At 34.3% G+C, this 19,112-nt stretch overlaps 2 long non-coding RNA genes across 4 annotated transcripts in view; one reads left to right on the top strand and one right to left on the bottom strand.

The window, feature by feature from the left end:
- LOC143669795 (uncharacterized) overlaps positions 1–12,295 on the bottom strand; it is a 76,306-nt gene extending 64,011 nt beyond the window's left edge. For both annotated transcript variants that reach the window (XR_013169065.1, XR_013169066.1), the window contains exons 1-2: positions 12,188–12,295; positions 1,732–1,790 (exon numbers count right to left, since the gene is read on the bottom strand). This is a non-coding gene — a long non-coding RNA (uncharacterized LOC143669795). The remainder of the gene's footprint in view (positions 1–1,731; positions 1,791–12,187) is intronic.
- LOC143669794 (uncharacterized) lies at positions 11,906–18,770 on the top strand. 2 transcript variants are annotated; one of them, XR_013169064.1, is made up of 4 exons: positions 11,906–12,126; positions 16,236–16,432; positions 18,209–18,341; positions 18,444–18,770. It is a non-coding gene; the product is annotated as an uncharacterized LOC143669794 (long non-coding RNA). The 2 variants fall into 2 exon arrangements; XR_013169063.1 differs by lacking the exon at positions 18,209–18,341.
- Positions 18,771–19,112: the final 342 nt, after the last annotated feature.

Genomic DNA, 19,112 nt, shown 5'->3' with positions numbered 1-19,112 from the left:
AAACCAACTATTTTTACTTTTTCTTTTTTAACTGCATTTAACAGCCCTGCAAAAACACAACTATTATTTTTAACATCCTGTTTTATCCAGTTAATAAAAAACTTGAGGTTTTGTTTTTACACCAGTTTAACCAGATATAATTCCTGATACATATATTTCAGTATAGAATGATGCGTTAGATTGTTGCATTACATGATCTGTGCTAAGTATCATTCTTACTAGACTTGAAAAATGTAGATGATTTTCCTGGGCATGCACAAATTTTACTTGTTTTTTAATTTTTTAAAAAATTTTCCTCATAGCAATCTGATTTATGTACTTTTTCTCAAGGCAACATGAAAAATGAGTTCTATAGATTTCCATATTTACTTCTACATTTCAGGACATTTTGACACTAAATTTTTGCATACACAAAATAAATTATTCACTTGAATTTAAATAAATAAGTAGAAATGTTATCTCTATAATTAATGCTTTCTTTGGCCCTCAAATCTAAATTTACTCTGAACTATATACATTCCAGCATCTCAAATAATTCTCAGAAGAAATATGAATTGAAGCCAAGGAAGTAATAAGGTAAGAGCATAACAGTGGGGCCGAGACTATGTGTCCTATTATGCAGATGCATATTCTTTTAGATCCGCACACTAAAAAATGTTTTTTTGCAAATAAATGCTTTTAATCCTATATTTTAGGCCCATCACAAATGAATTCTGAAGCACGATAAATTTCTTAAAGTAGTATTTTAATCCCAACTTCAAATTTGTACTTCCTAAAAAACGCTGCAAATATTGATGACATTATTTTTCAATTATAACTAACTCATGCAGTTTCCCTTGTTTTAAAGGAGCACTCAAATTATTAGTAAAAACTACAAAAGGTTGAAGGAAAGATATTAAAATGTAGTTCTCATTTAACATTAAATAGAAGAGCAGTTGATTTCAATACCAACGTGTTACTTTTCAAGTGCTCTGAGTACAAAGATGATGATCATCCATAGCTTCATTTGATTTTACCAATCATTGTTCAGCATTTCTGCTTTAAGACTTAAAACATTCCCTTTGAAAGCACTTTCGGAATAAATAGTTATTACATAAATATTTCCAAGCAATCTTTAGTACTGGGCTGAAGATATGATTTTCTCCTTCTGAATTACTGGCCTATAGAGTTGGAAAAGTTATTAAATGGAATTCAAGTGGGAACCAGGCTCACTGGTAACTAAATCTATTTTTTGTATAAAGATGCCTAACAACTTGAAAGAAATGGAAATGGTAATCCAAAAGCTTACCTCCCTTTCTTTAGAAGAAAAGGAAAACATGCATTATTGGCTCCTAACTTCACTATGAAAATGATAAAATGCGTGCTTTAAGAAAATAATTAAAATATATTTATCTGTGAAATTATATTTCATATGAAATATGTGCAGTTATAATCTAGAAATAAAATGGATGATTAATGCTTAACTATAAAATATAAATACTCCGTTTTCTCTATAAAAATTATGAAAGCAATATTATGTAAAAACATAGATATTATTTTCTCTATAAAAATGCCCTTTAAACTTAAAAGTATCAATAGCAGTTTCTTCCCTATGTTGCCTCCATTCTGATTTATGCATTAATATTCTGACATTTACTTGCCTGTTCCTATCCAATTCTCTCTTCTACATATAGCTTTTTGTACAACATTTATGAGGCTACCAAATTAATAGATACCTGTAAACTCCTTTACCTCTTATTTACCTCCGATTTGAAAATTCGTCAACAGTTGCTGAAGAAGATGCCTTGGACCTTTAAGAACATAAATGAGTTTGAAAGCCATTTGTAGATAAGAGCAAGGTGGTAACACTTAAATTAATTTCCTTTTCATAAAATGAGTATTCTATTAGACTTTTTATATAAGACTAACTGAATTTTGTCCTCTAACAGTTTGATGAGTTAGATAAAAGAAGAAATAGCAACCAGGTACATGGTAAAGTCAGAATTCCTTCCTGTTCTCCCAGCGCTGCTCCTGTTTCATTATTTTTGCTAGATGTATTTTGATTTAGGCTTTGTGTTGATTCCCATTTGTAAAGCATATAGAAAGTTATCAGCTAATTTTGAGATACAATCCCAACGAAGATGTGTATCCTTACTCTGAAATACTTTAGATATGTAGCCTGTTCCATTTAGGCCTTGGAAACGCTACTTTGTGCAGGTTTTTAGTCTATGTCTTTAAAAAAGAAAGTTAGAATCACAAACTATCTGTTAGGAACGTGATGTGCATCCATAAGAAGGTCAATGTGACTATGGTTTAGGAAATCCAGTGAATAGATTACACTAACAGTGAATCTTCATAATAAAAAAATGTGAATTATAGAAATTTCCAGTATTTTCTATTTATTGTCTCAGTAGGGAAATCAGGGTTATAGATGAACACCATTGTCTACATAAATTTTTAAGAGATCTTAATTTTGTAACTCACTCTTATTTGGTCTAGACCCAATGATTTTCCTTTTCCACTCAGCCAACAACTCACTAAACAAAATGGGCTTCTTTTACCTGTAATTGGGGACTGCAAAAGAAGGGAGTAAGGAAATCTACTTCTCCTTCACTCTGTCTCTTAGTGGTAGGAGAATAGAAATGTTAACTAGAGTGGTGGCACTTTTGAGGGAAAAGGGAAATAAAGTAGGTTGAGGACCTAATATGTCTTTAAGAAAGAGAGCAGAAAAGAGGCAACAGTTCAATACCTGAGAAGAAAGTGCTATCACTATGATATCAGCAAAAATAAATAGCAGATTTCATAGCTCCGAGAGCCTGCCTCTCTGCAGAAACAATGAAAAAGTGAGCAAAAATTATGAGAATCAACTTTGTTGTAACTCTGGAAAATAGTCACAGTTTTACAGCAACCAAGTACACTCTGAATCAAGAGAAGAAGAGCTTTGATTTTGTGCTTTTACTAGCCTATACCTCACCTGCCTCCCCAATTTGATGGTGGTTTGAAGATATTCCCAAAGTAAAACTCTGGTTCCTGGTTTCAGAGACAGCAGAAGAGATCTGTTCTCAAAGAATAGTTCTGTATATTTGGACCATCTAGGGACTGCTTAAAGGACTGACGTGAGGTGGTTGCCTTTGTTTTTCCTAAATTAAGTCTCTTTCAGAGCAGAAAAGAGCCAATCTAGATGGCATTCCTTGAAAATGCTGAAAGGTGTGAACAAACACTGCCACTGCCACATGGAGCAAAAGGTTACTGGTGGGGCAAACAATAAACATACCAAAAGCCTGGCTGCAAAGCTGGGGGAGAGACTGTTAGGGGAAATAAGGTGAAAACTCCCATCTATCCTGGGGGGATTTAGAAAGAAACTCACATAATAGGACAGAACATTTCCTCCTAAAAGACCCAATAAAGCCTAATGTTTCCCCATCGAGTTGATCTTTAAGCTCGACAGAAGCAGGATGTGATAGCTAAGGTAGAGTTGCAGATCCCTTGGTTCAGTATTAAGGGTGTTTTCTCCCAACGCCATGAAAATTTTCAGAATAAGGGAACTTTTTCTTTCTTTCCCCTTCTTCAGAAATGAAGGAAGAAATAGACAATTCACCAGCAATAGTCAGAAACCTCAATAATCTATTTTTAACAATGGATAGAATGACTTGACAGATCAATAAGTAAATAGAAGACTTGAACAACCATGTAAAACAACACACTCTTAAACAACCAATTAATTATAGAAGAAACCAAAAAAAGAAATCAGAAAATCCTTTGAAAAGAATAAAAACAGTACAACACAAAACTAATGGGATGCAGCAGCAGTAGGTTCAGGGTACAATATAGCTATAAATGCCTGCGTTAAAAAATAAAGATCTCCAAACAATAACATAATTTTGTACCTTAAAGAACTAGAAAATAATGCAAGCTGTACCTGAAGCCAGTAGGAAGAAGGGAAAATAAAGGTTAGATAAGAGATGAAGAAAATAGAGAGAAAACCAACAAAGCAAAAATTTTGTTATTATAAAATTGACAAATTTCTAGCTAGATTCACTAAGAAAAGAAAGAGAGACATCTCAAATTACCAAAATCTGAAATGGAAGGGAGAACATTACTACCAATCTTAAACAATGAAAATGATTAAAAGAGAATGCTATGAAAAAAACTGTATACCAACAAATGAGATAAATGAAATGATGTGAACAAATTCCTAGAAACACTCAAATTCCCCAAACCACTTAAGAATAAGTATGAAATCTGAACAGACCTATAGCAAGTAAAAATTATTATTAAGCTCCCAAGAAAGAAACATCAAGTACCAGATGTTTTCGCTGGTTAATCACACCACTCACTTACTTTCTTTCCAATTTGGACACCTTTAATTAGTTTTATTTTTTGTAAAGATTTCTCTACTTTTATTTTTTTAATTTTATTTATTTATTATAATTTTTATTTCTTACATGGGCAAGCACCGGGAATCAAACTTGGGTCCCTGGTATGGCAGGGAAGAACTCTGCCACTGAGCCACCGTTGCCTGCCCTACTTTTCTCTACTTTTAGACGACATAATCCTATATTTAGGAAATTCCAGAGAATATATAAAAAATGCTATTACAGCTAAAAAAAAATTCAGCAAAGTTTCAGGATAATAGATCAACACACAAAGGACTGAGAACCTGGTGGATTAGGAAGCTCTGGGAACCATTCCCTTCACTGAAACAACTCTTGAACAGGCAGGGACTATATGAATCAATCACTTTGAAACTCTGGAGTCTAAAGGAACACTTTGCAGCCTCCAGAGAGGAGAGAGAAGAAGAAGCGGGTAATTTGCAATAAAGACCTGTGGGTTTCCCCCACCCTATAGCAGCTACCACCTGCTTCCTCCAACCTCTTGGCAGGCAGCACTGAGGACTGGAGCTCCAACACCTGGCTGAGCTTGCTGGTGCAAGGTTGAGGCACAAGGAACAGTTCTTCCAACTCTGGAAATATGTAGTCTGATTCTAGATTTCTCTGCTTTTGAACAGCTGCTTCAGATCATTTGGGTCCAGCTCTGAGGGTGGCCAATATTCCAATCCCCCATCCCGCCCTGCCCAGGACAAAAGCAGCAGAGGAATACTGAAGACAGTGAAATCCCATAAAATAATGAAAAACAATTAAAGGACTGCATTAACTGGGCAGCTGCTAAATTAAGAAAGCTCAGCTACGAAAGGTATAAGAATCTCCTTGCACCCTTGCTGGGTCTTCCCCACCCCTCCACAACACAGGCTGTAACCTGCTTCTGCTCCCATTGTAAGTCCCTGGCCCTATTCCCATTTGCATAGTGGGGTGTATATGTGTCAGTGCCAATCTATTATGTGGAAGTCTGAGTGAATGAGCCTGACCTTGTCTAAGATTCATGCTCCCAGAATTTTTCTGAGGGAAGAATTGGTAAATACATAGAATGGAATGATATTCAGTCACAACAAGCAACGACACCCTCATGCATGCGACAACATGGATGAACTTTGAAGACATTATATTGAGTAAAATAAGCCCTAGACACAAATATTGTATCATCTCTAAACTCTCAATATATTTTACTCACTTTCTCCTTCAGCCAGCTGTACATGGCATAATTTTTTTCAGTGACATAAAATACCAGATCTGATGAACATACTAGTCAAGATATTTCTGCACTATTTCTGGTGCCCTTTCATTTTTTTTCCTTTTACCCTCTTAGCATGCACAGGATGAAGGCAAATTTACATCCATATATGTCATCACTTCGTTACTTAAAAATACTGATGACAGAAATCTGATGAATGTTGAAAAACATTATTTCTCACCAGTTAATATAAAAAGACTATTTGAAGTTATAGAAATAAGGTGACTTGAAATAGTCATTGTGACATGAAAAAGTTACATTTAGATTAATATATACAAGCTACCATTATTCACACTGACTACAATTTAGGTGCATAAAACAATCTTGCTTTGTTATTTGCAATTTGTTTATTTTGTGAGTCTCTCTAACTATGCTTCTTTACTCACTTTCATTAAAGATAGATTAATGACAATTTCCATACCTTAGCCCAAAATATCAATATCCATAAATAAAACACAGTTTTTGTGCCTTTTTTGTTGCCGTCCTAGTGTTCTAGTTTGCTTGTTGCCAGAATACAATACACCAGAAATGGAATGACTTTTGAAAAGAAGAATTTAATAATTTGGTAGTTTATAGTTATAACTAAGGCTAAGAAAATGTCCCAATTAAAGCAAGTCTATAGAAATGTCCAACCTAAGGCATCCAGAAAAAAAAATACCTTGGTTCAGGAAGGCCGATGAAGTTCAGGGCTTCTTTCTCAAGTGGAAGCACATGGTGAACACAGTCACAGTTTCTCTCTTGGTTGGAGGGGCACATAGCGAGCAAGGCATCATTTGCTAACTTTCTCTCCTGGCTTCCTATTTCATGAAGCTTCCTGGCAGGTGTTTTCCGTCTTCATCTCCAAAGGTCACTGACTTGTTGGCTCTCTGCTTCTCATGGCTATGTCATTCTTCTCTGCTCTCTCTGAATCTACTTCCTTCTCCAAAATGTTTCCTCTTTTATAGGACTTCAGAAACTGATCAAGACCCACCCAAATGGGTGGAGACACATTTCCCCCAATCCAGTTTAACAGCCACTCTTGATTGTGTTACATCTCCAGGGAGATGATCTAATTAAAGATTCAAACATAAAGTATTGAATAGGGATCATTTTGCCTTTATGAAATGGGATTAAAACATGGCTCTTCTAAGGGACATACATCCTTTCAAACCAGCACACTTAGCACGCTTCTAATGACGCAGAGGTTTTGCTTATGCAGAAACCACAGGACACATACATGGATCCCTTATTTTCTATCTAAAGGAATTTTCATACAGATATTTCCATAAACCTTCTTTGCCCCAGTATTTGTTGTCTCATCTACCTTCTTAATAACCAAAACCAGCTTTTTCCTTTTCTAGGAGCTCTGCTTTCACATGCCTTCTCAGATTTATGGAAAACTGAGTAAGAATGTCTTGTGGTGGGCTCCACCTTGCTACTGAAAAAGACATTTGAAATGACTACATTTGAGGAGTGAAATCCCAAAATTGTTCTCTAGGTCTGAACATAGATAATAGAAGTAGAAGTAGAGAAAGCTTATACAATTGAAGGGTCCAACATTGCTTGTACAGGGGAGGAGAGGCCTAAAATGGGATATTGTAGTAAGACCTGGTGTTAGGTGGATCCTGAGACAGGCATAAACCTATTGGGTTAGCAAAGGTGGATATAGAGAACGGGCAGTATAATGGAGTTTCAGTGTAAACCTTCACAATGGAGAGGCATTTAGGGGAAAGACATTGACATTTATTGATGGGTGAGATTGAAGAGGGTGGAAAGAAGAGGAGGCAGAGCAGGAAAATGGTTTTATAGTTCTTGCCTAACTTTGCCACTGGGTAGCTGTTGAAGGATGTTTACATCTTCATTAATATTAATCATGTGGAGACCTGCTATTCAAACAAATTCTAATCATCTCCTTTTCTCATTTCCTGCTCTAAATCTGTTGCATTTTCAAAAAATAATACTTTTGAATGGAAATTATTTTGCCCAAAGGTTTTCCTATTGTTCCTGTATTTGGTTGTGTTTGTTTTAACACAAATCACTGCATTTGAAAACTCTCTTATTTTCTAATTTCTCTTAAGGGAGCTCTGAATCCTCACTGATACATAAAATATCAGTGAGGGTGTTTGTATAATTAATGCTGAACATATTGATACCGCTGTAAATCTTGGGCTATGAAAGGATGAGAATAAATCCCATGGATAAAACTGTGGCAGAAACCCCTCCTGGTGCCCCTGTTGTTATTTGGAGGAAAAATAGGAAATGCTGTAATATTGTAGTCTATAAATTTTTTATGAAGTTCTTCTTGGAGCCAGGATATAATCCGAGCATGGCATCATGAATACTGAATGATTTGAGAATCATACAATATTATAAGATTCTTCCAGTCACGAGCTTTCTCTCTCTCTCAAGCCCAAGATAGATGACTAGTATTTAAAAATATGGCAGTGGGCAAAGCTGACAGTTTTTGGTAGCTACAATATAGTTAGTTCTATGTAAAATTATGAAAAATGAGCTTCTCATATCAGGGGGCAACTTCCTTCTATTAGTATGAATCATTTAATCCAATTAATAAGAGTCCACAGAAGTTCAGGCTGTCAGGCATCAGTTCTGTGATTTGAAGTAAAAAACCCAGTCAGTGAAAACAGAGAGGGAACTGTTTCAGTTGTTTGAGTTCCACACAAGCAGCAAATCTCTAGAGGAAATTAACTGTGGAAAGGCCCACATAATTAAATATATAACTATTTTAAATGTGAGATTTTAGAGATTATTTTTCTACCTGAATTGCCTGTAAAGTTAAATTGCATTCAGGATAAAGCAGAACTTTTTGTCAACTTGTATTTGTATTGCATTTTAGGATGTTTTAATTTTCAGATAATGAATTATTCCTATAAAGTTAAATAAAAACTTCCTTTCATTGTAGTCTTTCCCTAAGTGTAGAAAGTTAGGTGTGGGGAAATAAAAGGGAATTAGAAAGATCAGTTTTGGTAAATATGCTTGAAAACCTTTATAATGATTTTTCAACACTTTAAATAAGTATCAAATGTATTTGTATAGGGAAAATGTCTCCAAATTATTTTGATATTTAGCAACCTTGTGCTTTCGGATTAAAAAAAATGTAAGCTTGTTTAGACTGTTTATTAGAATGGATTCCTATAGATTATTTTTCTTCCTTTAGAGAAAAAATAAAATCCATGCCCAAAATAATATTTAGAGTTTAATAATGAGTACACTTTATGCTTAAAACGTATTTGGAAAAATTATGCAATTTCATTAGTTTATGTGACGCAGCCATATGATGTAATTTACTCAAATTGTGCCCGTAAATTATTGATGCAATAATAGTTAGATCTAGTTCTCCTTAGTTTATTTTTATTTTGCTTTGTCTTTGCTTTTGTTTTGACATTTTAGAAACCAATCTATAAGTAAGAACTCCCTCCCCTCTCAAATGCCTCCTTGGTCCTAGAAAGATGAGTAAGAACCTGAATTTACTCCTATGTGTAGGAATGGGCTTATGTTGCATATATGTTGAAAAGGATTTGAGTCTTGGTTACAGAATGGAGCTCTTTTTGTTGGAGTTTTAGTCATGCTGTTAGGCTAACCTCGTGTTCTACCTTATCTTCTAGCTCTCTCTAGACTTGGAAAAGCAGGGAAGGGACTCACGCACTTTACTCAATACTCAGTAGAGCTACTAGCATATTATTGGCCCAAAGCCACCCGTTTCTTCTTCAGAAGCAGGACTAGAAGGGGGCAACGCTTCTGTTTTAGAGAATAAACAAGGAAATGGAGGGAGGGAGGCTTGGTTGGTTTCAGATTTTTCTTTTCAAATGTGTCCATGTGTACCTCAGTTACTATCTTTCCTTTCTTCATTCCTGGTGTTAAAAAGTGCAATTATTTGAACCATGAAGATGGCCTGGAGAGCTGGAGTGACTAAATTGTTCAGAACAGCTCAGAGAAGTCCTCATATAGGACATTGAAATGTATACAGTTTAAATTTGCATAAATCATTAACGGCACTCATTTACCTAGCACTTTCTTTGACTTACTGGCTTGTTTTTGAGACTCCTATTTACAAACAAGGAGATAATTGTGAATTTAAATTTGTTCCATATAAAATGTATACAAAAGACTTTCTTTTTCTATCTTCAAATCTCCTCTGAAATGTTTATTATTATTTTTTAATTCTAATTACCTGGCTGGAAGCCACTGATTTCTCTTTCTGAATCCTGCTTCCAGCTCTAGTCTCAGAGATGCAAAGTAATTGCAGTAGTGGGGAAAAAATGTCTTTTTCCCTTAAACAGTCCAGATACCCAGAGTAAAGGTATTCATCCAAATATGTGACCTTACATCACGTTGTTTACTCTGATCTTTGCTGTTTCAAAATGTATATTTGAATTACTTTTCAAATGTATGTGTTTCATAGGAAATTGAATATCTGTGTCTTCAAATATGTACATGAATCCTTTTCCAAATATAATTGTGAACCTTTATTGTAATCAGCCCTTCTCTTTTCTTTACAGCCCTATATAACCCAAAACTAATTCTGAAATGGTGTTATTAGGGTGTTAGGGGAGGGGGTCTTACGTTATATACATGAATTTAAAATTTCTATTAAATTAATATGTACTGATATGGGGCTGATTGTGGATGTAGCCCACTTCTTCTTACATGCACGTCTTGAAGAAAGTATAAAAGCCATATTAGCAAAAGTCATCCATTGGAGTGTCTCACAATTTATATACTCCAAATTCCAAATCTGCTGGAAGGTACATATAAGGAAATTTGTGTACACTATACTATCTCATAAATAATACTCTTTTTTTTTTTGGAGAAGCAGTGTTATATCCTGAGTTCTTTACTCACAAGGGAAAATAATGCTTTTATTTGTAAGAAAATATTCATAAAAATAGATTTGTGAGCAAGATACAAAAAATAAATAAACTAGACCAGGAGTCCTTAGAAATCAAGTGACTTTTCTTCTTTAAAATTATATACTCATATGTAAATATATCACACACATAACCTCTGTCTTGCAAGAAGTTTTACATTATTATAAGCAATATATCACAGTTTTATACAGGCAAGACTCAACATACTTTCATGCAGCAATTCTTGGTAGGATGGAAAACAAAAATTATGAATAAAAGATTATTATAGGATCTTGTCCATTTCTCCTAACTATTGATTGGGAAAAGTGTTTATGCATCAGTTAAAATAAAATTTCAAAAAGTTAAACACATAAAAATGAACGTGCAACAATAATTACATTTAACTTACTCATTAATAAGGGTACCAGGATGATGGTAAGTCTTATTGTCAGAGCATTCAAGGAGCTGGGTATTCATGAGCAGTAATAAAGGAATGATACATTACATATAAAAATGCTTAATATATTTCAGGAAAAAAGAACTGTAAATTTTAATGCTATCTTTTCTACTGGGAGTCATTTTGTAAATTTGCCAAATCTCAGGGTTTGATCAATAGGAACAGTGAGTGGAACAAAGTAGATTCTCCTAAATAATTTGTGCATAGATTTGTTAAGCCATGCCTATCCATACACGGTATGAAAAATTTGCCTTCAAAGTTTCTGTCTTATTACTAAGTTTGTACAAAAAGTTAATCTAACACATTATTTTGATTTATGATATAACAGAAAACCTGCAATATTTATATTTAAATATAGAAAGATATAAAACATGGATAAGTTATGAAACATGTTATGAAGCTTTAACAAATCAGGAAACCTAATGCACGTGAGACTTATGCTCTACTGTCTTGGGTCTGTTTTACTCACTTTAAATCTTAGGGCTTGGTCACTTAAATTTTCTTTCTTTCCCATAGTATTTCAGAGAATTTCTATTTGATACCCTTAATTTTTGCATTACTCTTTTTTGCTTTTCTTTGAACACATCACGATCGTTCCTGCAATGCAACCATATGTTTTCAGTTTTCTTTAACTCTGTTCCTGTAGATCTTCTCACAGATTTCTCCTCTTCACTTCGGGTCTCAGTTCAAGTGTCCCCTCTTGAAAGGGGATTTTCCTGACCACCTCCTAGCCTCTAATAGTTCCACAACATGACCCTAATGCATTTCCTTCATAGTTTTTGCAACTCTCCAAAAATATTTTATGTATTTATTTATTTAACGTTAAGGTCTCTCTCCTCCTTTTAGTGTAAATTATGTGAGGCTAAGGATGTCTCTGGCTGGTTTATTTCTATGTGTGCATGTAGAATGGATATAGGGGTTTAGGAGGAGTAAAATAAACAATTGTTGACAACATAAAGGTTTTGTTTGTTCTGTAGATATTCAACTCTAAAGAATCTGAAGGGCCAAAGGCAGACCCACGGATAGGCAGAGGCGCAAGTATCTGCCATTAACTCCATTGGAGGGAGGGACGAGCAAAGCCGAGAAAGTAAAAAAAAAAAAATGATAGCAGCCCTAAGGATAAAAATACGTATTGTATATTAGAGTAAAAGTGAGAGGTAGATCAGAAAGAAAATCAGATGGATGGATAATCAACCAAACTACGTCTGACACGAAAAGGTAAATGACATAATGGGAGTGATTCAGTTTAGTAACTATTGCCCTCTTTCTTTCTGCATACCTGATTGGTTTATGGGTAGACATTATTTTGGCCAATGATTTCACTCTTTGTGCCCTGACAATTCTCCAGCAAAACCATGAACTTATCCTGCATTAGAGTTCTTTTTTTTTTTTTTTTTTTTTCCTTTGCGGTAATACTCTGAATCACTGTAAATATATTGGAAAAAATAAAATATAATTCTATGCCTTTGTTACGTCATGGATCTAGAGATTGAGTTGAAATTAAAAGCAATAGTTACCATTTGAACCACGTGTTTTGATGAATAAAGTATCCTGACAAGAAAATATCAAAGTTCGTTAAAACATCCCCTGGGGAACTTCGGGCTATTGACTCATACTCAACAAAATACTCTTGTTTTGTTGTTGTTATTTTAAACAATTAATATAAACCAAAGTATGAGTACTTCATTATTTTCTAACACCATAAGATGCTCCAGGGCGCTCTTGGAATTTTACCTTTCCCAGCCCTGGCCTCAACCTCATCTCAGGGAAAGCCACTTTGTCTTATTAGAGAATGGGATTTAGAAACCAACATCCAGGTGCTGGATATGCTGATTGCTACTGAGCCATCCCTGCTTCAGTTCCTTTCAGTGATAGGCATAGGAAATTAGACATGTATGGGTAAATCCTGTATGCATGCACATGTATATATGTGTATTATCTTCTACCATCAATTTATACAACTCTCCAGCCACATACATAAGTATTAACTATATAGAGGAAGACATAAAAAACTGAGTCCTGTTGTTATGTTTTACTTCCATACACGGCTCATTAACAACATATTTACTTATATCTACAATACTCATGCAAATGAAGTAGTTTCAGAATTACTAACCCACGCCATGTACGAAACAAGTTTAATAATTGGATTACACTATTTGTACACAGTTCCTTTTGAATTTAGTTTTACAGAATCCAATAAAAATCTTGCTGTTCAAAGCTATTTAGGTCTTTTTTTTTCCTTTCCATCCTCTTTACTGGCATTACTTGAAACATTTGTATTATAATTAATTGGTCACAATCTGCATTCCGTCTTTCCCTTCCACATAATGATCAGTTTGCCTATTTTGCATAAAGTAAAATTCACTTTTTGTTTTGACAAGTGCATAGAGTCTCGTGTCTACTATCACAATTACCTATAGAACAATCCTATCACCACAAAAATTTCCCCATGCTACAACTTCATGGATAATTCCATCCTCTACTCTCAACCCCCAGCAACCAATGATCTGATTTGTGTCCTGGAATGTAACATGAATGGAATCATGAAGCAGGTGCAACTTTGAGAGACTGGCTTCTTCACTTAAAAAACTGCATTTGAATTTCAAAAATGTTTTTGCATTAATCAATGCTTTACTGTAGCATTTTATCAATATGTCATCATTTTTATTAGTTTATCAGTTGAAGGTAATTTGAGCTTGCCTCCAAAATCAGGTGATTTATAGTAAAGTTACTATGAACATTGCAATACATACTATTTGATATTTTCATGTCAAATTCAGATATTTCCCAGCAGTAAAATGGCAAATAGATTGTTAGTCGTATGTTAAGTATATCAATAAATGGATTAAAACATTGTCAAACTGATTTCCAAAACTCTTTTTTTTGGGGGGGGGGGTACGCGGTCCAGGAATTGAACCCGGGTCTCCTTCCAGGAAAGGGGGGAATTCTAATCAATGTGCACCCTAGGTTTAGCATTTTTTATTCCCACCAATGTATAAGCAGCTCAGTAGCTTCACATTCTTGCTCTTTTTTTTTGTTGTTAACAGTTTTTTTTGTTTCCTTATCGATTTGTTTAAATTTTTTAATATAACCTTAATACAAGCTGCGTCAGAAAAGTGATTTGACAAAATTTTCTTTATATTTAAATATCTTGCAGATAGTGTATATTTTGGTCTTGCTAATTTATTTAATTTTACAATCTCCTTAAACTGGTATATTAAATGCTCACAATAAAGGTGATTTAATTAATGTGCACCCATTTTTTAGCTATTTTCTATTTGTTACATCTGCTTTTTGTTTCTTTTTTCCTCCACTTCTGCCTCCTGCCATATATTTTTTTCCTTTCTTCTTTTTATTTGTATACTGTATGGCGGGGTTACATTTCATTATTTTTCCATGTGAGTATCCCATTATAGCAGCACCATTTGTTGAATTTTTGTTTGTTTTTTGGGACATACACGGACCGGGAATTGAACTCAGGTCTCCTGTACCTCCCTTATTAATTGTGTATTACCTGATTCCATTTTATCTCTTCTGCTGATGAATTATTTATAAAATATTTTTTAAATATTAAAAATTGGCGTAAACGCAAAATGCATTGTTTCTATTTTTGCATTAAATAGTATGCAATGATTTAGAGCAATTAAAATGTATTTAATTCTATGTTTATTTCATATCTATAACTCTTTAATTCTTTTGCTGATTTAAGATTTGTTCTGATACTCTAGTCTTTCTGTTTGAGGAACTTTGTTTAACATTTCTTAAAGAGTGTATCCACCTGCCACAAATTCACTCAGCTTTTGTTTGTTTGAGAAAAACTTTATTTCATCTTTACTTTTGACGTACATTTTCACTAGTTCAGAAAAAGTGGGGTGACATTTTTTCTTTCAGCACTTTGTAAATATCACTCCATTATCTTTTTGCTTGCGTAATTTCTAATGAGAAATCTGTTATAACTCTTATTTACCTCCTCTGTATGTAACATTTTTTCTTCTTAAATCTGCCTTCAAGATCTTATCTTTACATTTTGTTATTAGTAGTCTGAATATGATACGACTAGTTTTAGCTTTTTTTTTTTTAATTTTCTATGGTTCCCTCTGACCTTTTTATCTCTGTTGTTTAGTATCAGTTTCTGTCATTATTTTTAGAAAATTTTCTGCCATTATTTTTTCATCCTTTCTTCTCCTTTTGGAATTCCAATTATATTCATTTTAGAATATTGAATATTGTTTACGAAACTTGGAAATTTATCCTGTAGCTTGTAAAAATTATTATTTTCTTTGTGTTTCAAGTTGATATAATTTTCATTGCCTTCTAGTTCACTGATTCTTTCCTTACCTATCCTGTAAATACAGGTGAGTCTACTTAAGCTGTCTACATCTGTGTAACTATATTGGTTTATTTCCAGTTTCCATCTCTAAACTGAAATTACCCATCTGTTTTTGCAGGTTGATCTCCTTTTGTTGAGGCCGTTTACATGTTAATCATAGTTATTTTACAAACTTGACAAATAAATCCAGTGTCTAGGTAATATCTGAGTCTAGTTCTAATGAATGTTTTCATTCTTCAGGCTGTGATTCGCCTAATAGTTTCATACGCTTCAATTTTTTTTTCTTAACTGAAAAGAAGGTGTGACACATAGACCAGTAGAGACCGAAGGAAATGGTGTTTATATCACAACATAATCATGTCTTTTCTTCAGGTAGGCCTTTAGTATGTGAGATTGAGTTCATCTACATAGGAGTTGGGCTGGATTAGGAAATGTAATTGCTGGATTTATAAGTTTTACAATGCTTTAATTTCTTGCAGAGACATCTTGAAATTAGGATGAAACTTGATTTATCAGAATAAAATTTGCTCAATTTTGTGTTTTAGGATTTTGTACTGTGCCTCAGAATGGGTGTCTTTGTGCAATTTTTTCTCTTCCGTCTCTCTTCCAAGAATTCTCTGCTGTTTCTTATGATTGAAAGCCATTAGCTTGTTGATGGGAGATTGTATGGTGTGCAGACTCTTTTTTTTCTGAATAGTCTTGGTCTGAGACATACACACTTTTCTTAGCTATTGTGGACTGGCCTTCTTGATTTTCCTGCCACTCCCCAAGTCTCAGCATAAGTTCTGCCTCACTTAGGAGTAAGATTTTTTTGTTGTTTTTTTTCCCCTCCCTGTTCTCTCCCCTGAGCAGCAAAAAGCATTTCTCAAATGCTCCAAGGACATCCATGTTTGTTGTCCTTTCCCCCACAGATTAAGACTTTTTCCCAAAGTGGAACAGGATTGAAAGGCAGAGTTTCTTTTCCCTCTCACAATGCTGCTGTTCTCCTCCCCAGGTCCAACTCGCAATGGGCACTTCATAGGACTCTTTCAATATTTTCTCTGCGTGTTGGGTGGAATTCCTGGAGAAAGAGCTGCAAAGCACCACAACACTGTGCTTTCCAGAGAGGTTCACGTGTCCTGCCAGCTGCACTCACTGTTCACTTGCTGTTAGCTTTTCAAGCAAAATTCTTTTAGCACAAGCCCAGCTCAGGTAAGTGTCTGCCCCCATTTCTTTCCTTGCAGGCTTCCTATGTCCCACATTTCTTTAGAATTTAGGTCTCTGGATCCCTCTGTGGCATTTGTTCTCCACAGGGTATAAAAAATACAAGAAATTGAACTCAATTGAGCTGTTTTGTTGTGTTTTAAGAGTGGAACAATGCTTATTCCATCTCCCTACATCCTAGGGTAGAAGCTGGAAGCTTTCTCTTTGGCTTTAAATGCTCCATTATATCCTTGGCCTTGTTTTTCTGGCTATTCCCCTTAAATTTCCTTTATATGCTCAATTTAGGAAATGCCTGTACTTTTACTGTAGACATTTCTAGGATGTTTTTCCTAAGTGCCATTATCATCCTACAAGTATGCACTGTCACTCAGTAATTTTATTTACTTCTATGTCTTCAAGTAGCCATTAAGTTCTAATGACTCTCACCTTTATAAAGCACTGAACAGACCTTTCTTCTTGGAAAGTGGCACCTTTTAAAATGCCTTATTGGAAAGCTTTCCCTGGAAGGTATCTCTGGTTTAACACATGCAAATTTTACTTCTATCTCTTTTTATACTCCTGAAGTTGCTCCTTCCTCTTATGGAACAACACTTTCACCATTCTACTGTTTGTCCATAACAACAACAAGGAATCATCACACATTTCTCCTTTCCCTTAAATCTCTTAGTCACTGGGTCACTGGGTGCTTTGTATTTTATATCCTAAAAAACTTTAGAATATACTTCTTCATTTCCAATCCTGAATTCCTGATCTTTCTTTGAAATTATTGCAAGCTGTAGTTATTTGGTTTCTGTCCCAATTTGCAGCCATTCTCTTCATTGAGGACAGCATGATTTTTTTAAACTAACACTTGGCAAACTACAGTCCATGGATTTAATCCAGCCGTCTGGCTGTTTTTATAAATAAAGATTTACTAGAAAACAGCCATGGCCTTACATATTGTCTATGGCTGCATTTGAGCTTCACTGTTAGAGCTGGACAATTTTAGCAGAGATGGTAGGATAAGCAAAGCTAAAATATTTACTGTTCTATCTACTGGAAAACTTTGTAAACTTCTGTTCTAAACTACAGCATATTTCTAAGCATTCCATTCCCCTGCTTAGAACTTTTCAAAGGAAGGCAATTTCTTGTAACAAAAGAACAATGGCTTTAGTATGGATACAGGAAGTTATGATATTTATCACTTGCTTTAAATTAGCATTTCCTCCACTTTCCACTATGTTAGTTTTGGCCATAGTCTTTCACTACTTAATAAATACTATTGGAAGGAATTGAGTTTTGCATAGAAGAGTTTAGTGTCAGAAAACTGGAACGTATTTCATGATAGGAAAACCAGTCTTTCAGCAATTATTTTGTAGTCTGGAATTGGATTCATGCTGCTTCTTGTTTTGGGTTAAAAGCCAAAATCATTTTTGAAAATAGCCATTTCCCTACTCTTATGAAACCTCTATCCTAAATGAATCCTATTTTGTTATGAAGAAAATTACATGGCTCTTTTACTAAAAAAGAAAAAAAATGATATAAACATTTTTTAGGATATAAACATTTTGCATTCCAATAATAATCCATTTATATAAAAGCTGGATCTTACTTTAGTTCTTTGATTTTGTTATATATAATTGTATCCTCTGTGGATTTTATTTGCAAACATATAAACTAATTCATTACAAATGTTAGCCTATTTGTAACTTTTAGCAATGTTTACATAAAATATTTCCGGTAAAATCATTTGATTTCTTTCCAAAAATAAATTGGTCACTATAGAGATGGACTCTGAAAACTTTGCAATCTGCTTGATGCTCTTCTCCTTGGGAGTGGCGGCCATGTGATAAATAAAGACATCTTCTCTGTCTTGCTTCGCTATGACTTTGCAGGATTGCTGCTTCTACCCTTGATAGTAATGTATTTTCTAAAGATAATCAACAACAAATTATGTATTCAACATAACTGATATTTACAATTAGTAGTGCTGAACAATTCTTTCTTTCTTTTTCTTTAGGCATGTGATGAAGAAGCAGCTCTTCTATGTGTACTCAGTGGAGAGGAACACAGGATTATTTGATATACTAAATTATATTATAATATGTGTGGCTTTCTTTGATGTCTTAACTTAAACCCTCTCTGAGATATTTGTTTGTCGGTACCTCCATGTTCTCAACTATATATAGAAAGTAAAAAGTAAAAGCAGTGGCAATTTACAGAATGAACAACAGAGCTTGTTAAGAACTTAATTCAATGACACAGCTGGAGAAAAAGGCACCCCATCAGGATTCACCTAAAACATGTTAGTACTAGTACTTTCAGTTGGTTATTAAGTGGTAACCTACCCTACCAGGAAAATATAGGATCATATTAGAGCAATCTCATTAAAAGATCATTCCTGAGAAAAGAGCACTGTTCTAGCTGATTCTTAAACTTTTCCCAGTTAACCTGTCTCAGGACTTATGCTACTTATGTGTTCTATAATTTTGTTTACATAATATCTAGTATGTCTTGTTTCATAATCACCCTGTTAAACAACCCACATACACACACACACATATATTTATGTGTCTTTACACACACACACACACACACGTATTTTCAAAATTTAATGCTGAAATAAGAGAAAGTATGTTGCAGCAAAAAGGCTATTTATCAAAAAAATTATAAAGGATTTCATGTATAT

Source organism: Tamandua tetradactyla, chromosome 26, assembly GCF_023851605.1.
Source record: "Tamandua tetradactyla isolate mTamTet1 chromosome 26, mTamTet1.pri, whole genome shotgun sequence".
Lineage (NCBI taxonomy): Eukaryota > Metazoa > Chordata > Mammalia > Pilosa > Myrmecophagidae > Tamandua > Tamandua tetradactyla.
This window is presented reverse-complemented; position numbering and strand designations above follow the sequence as displayed.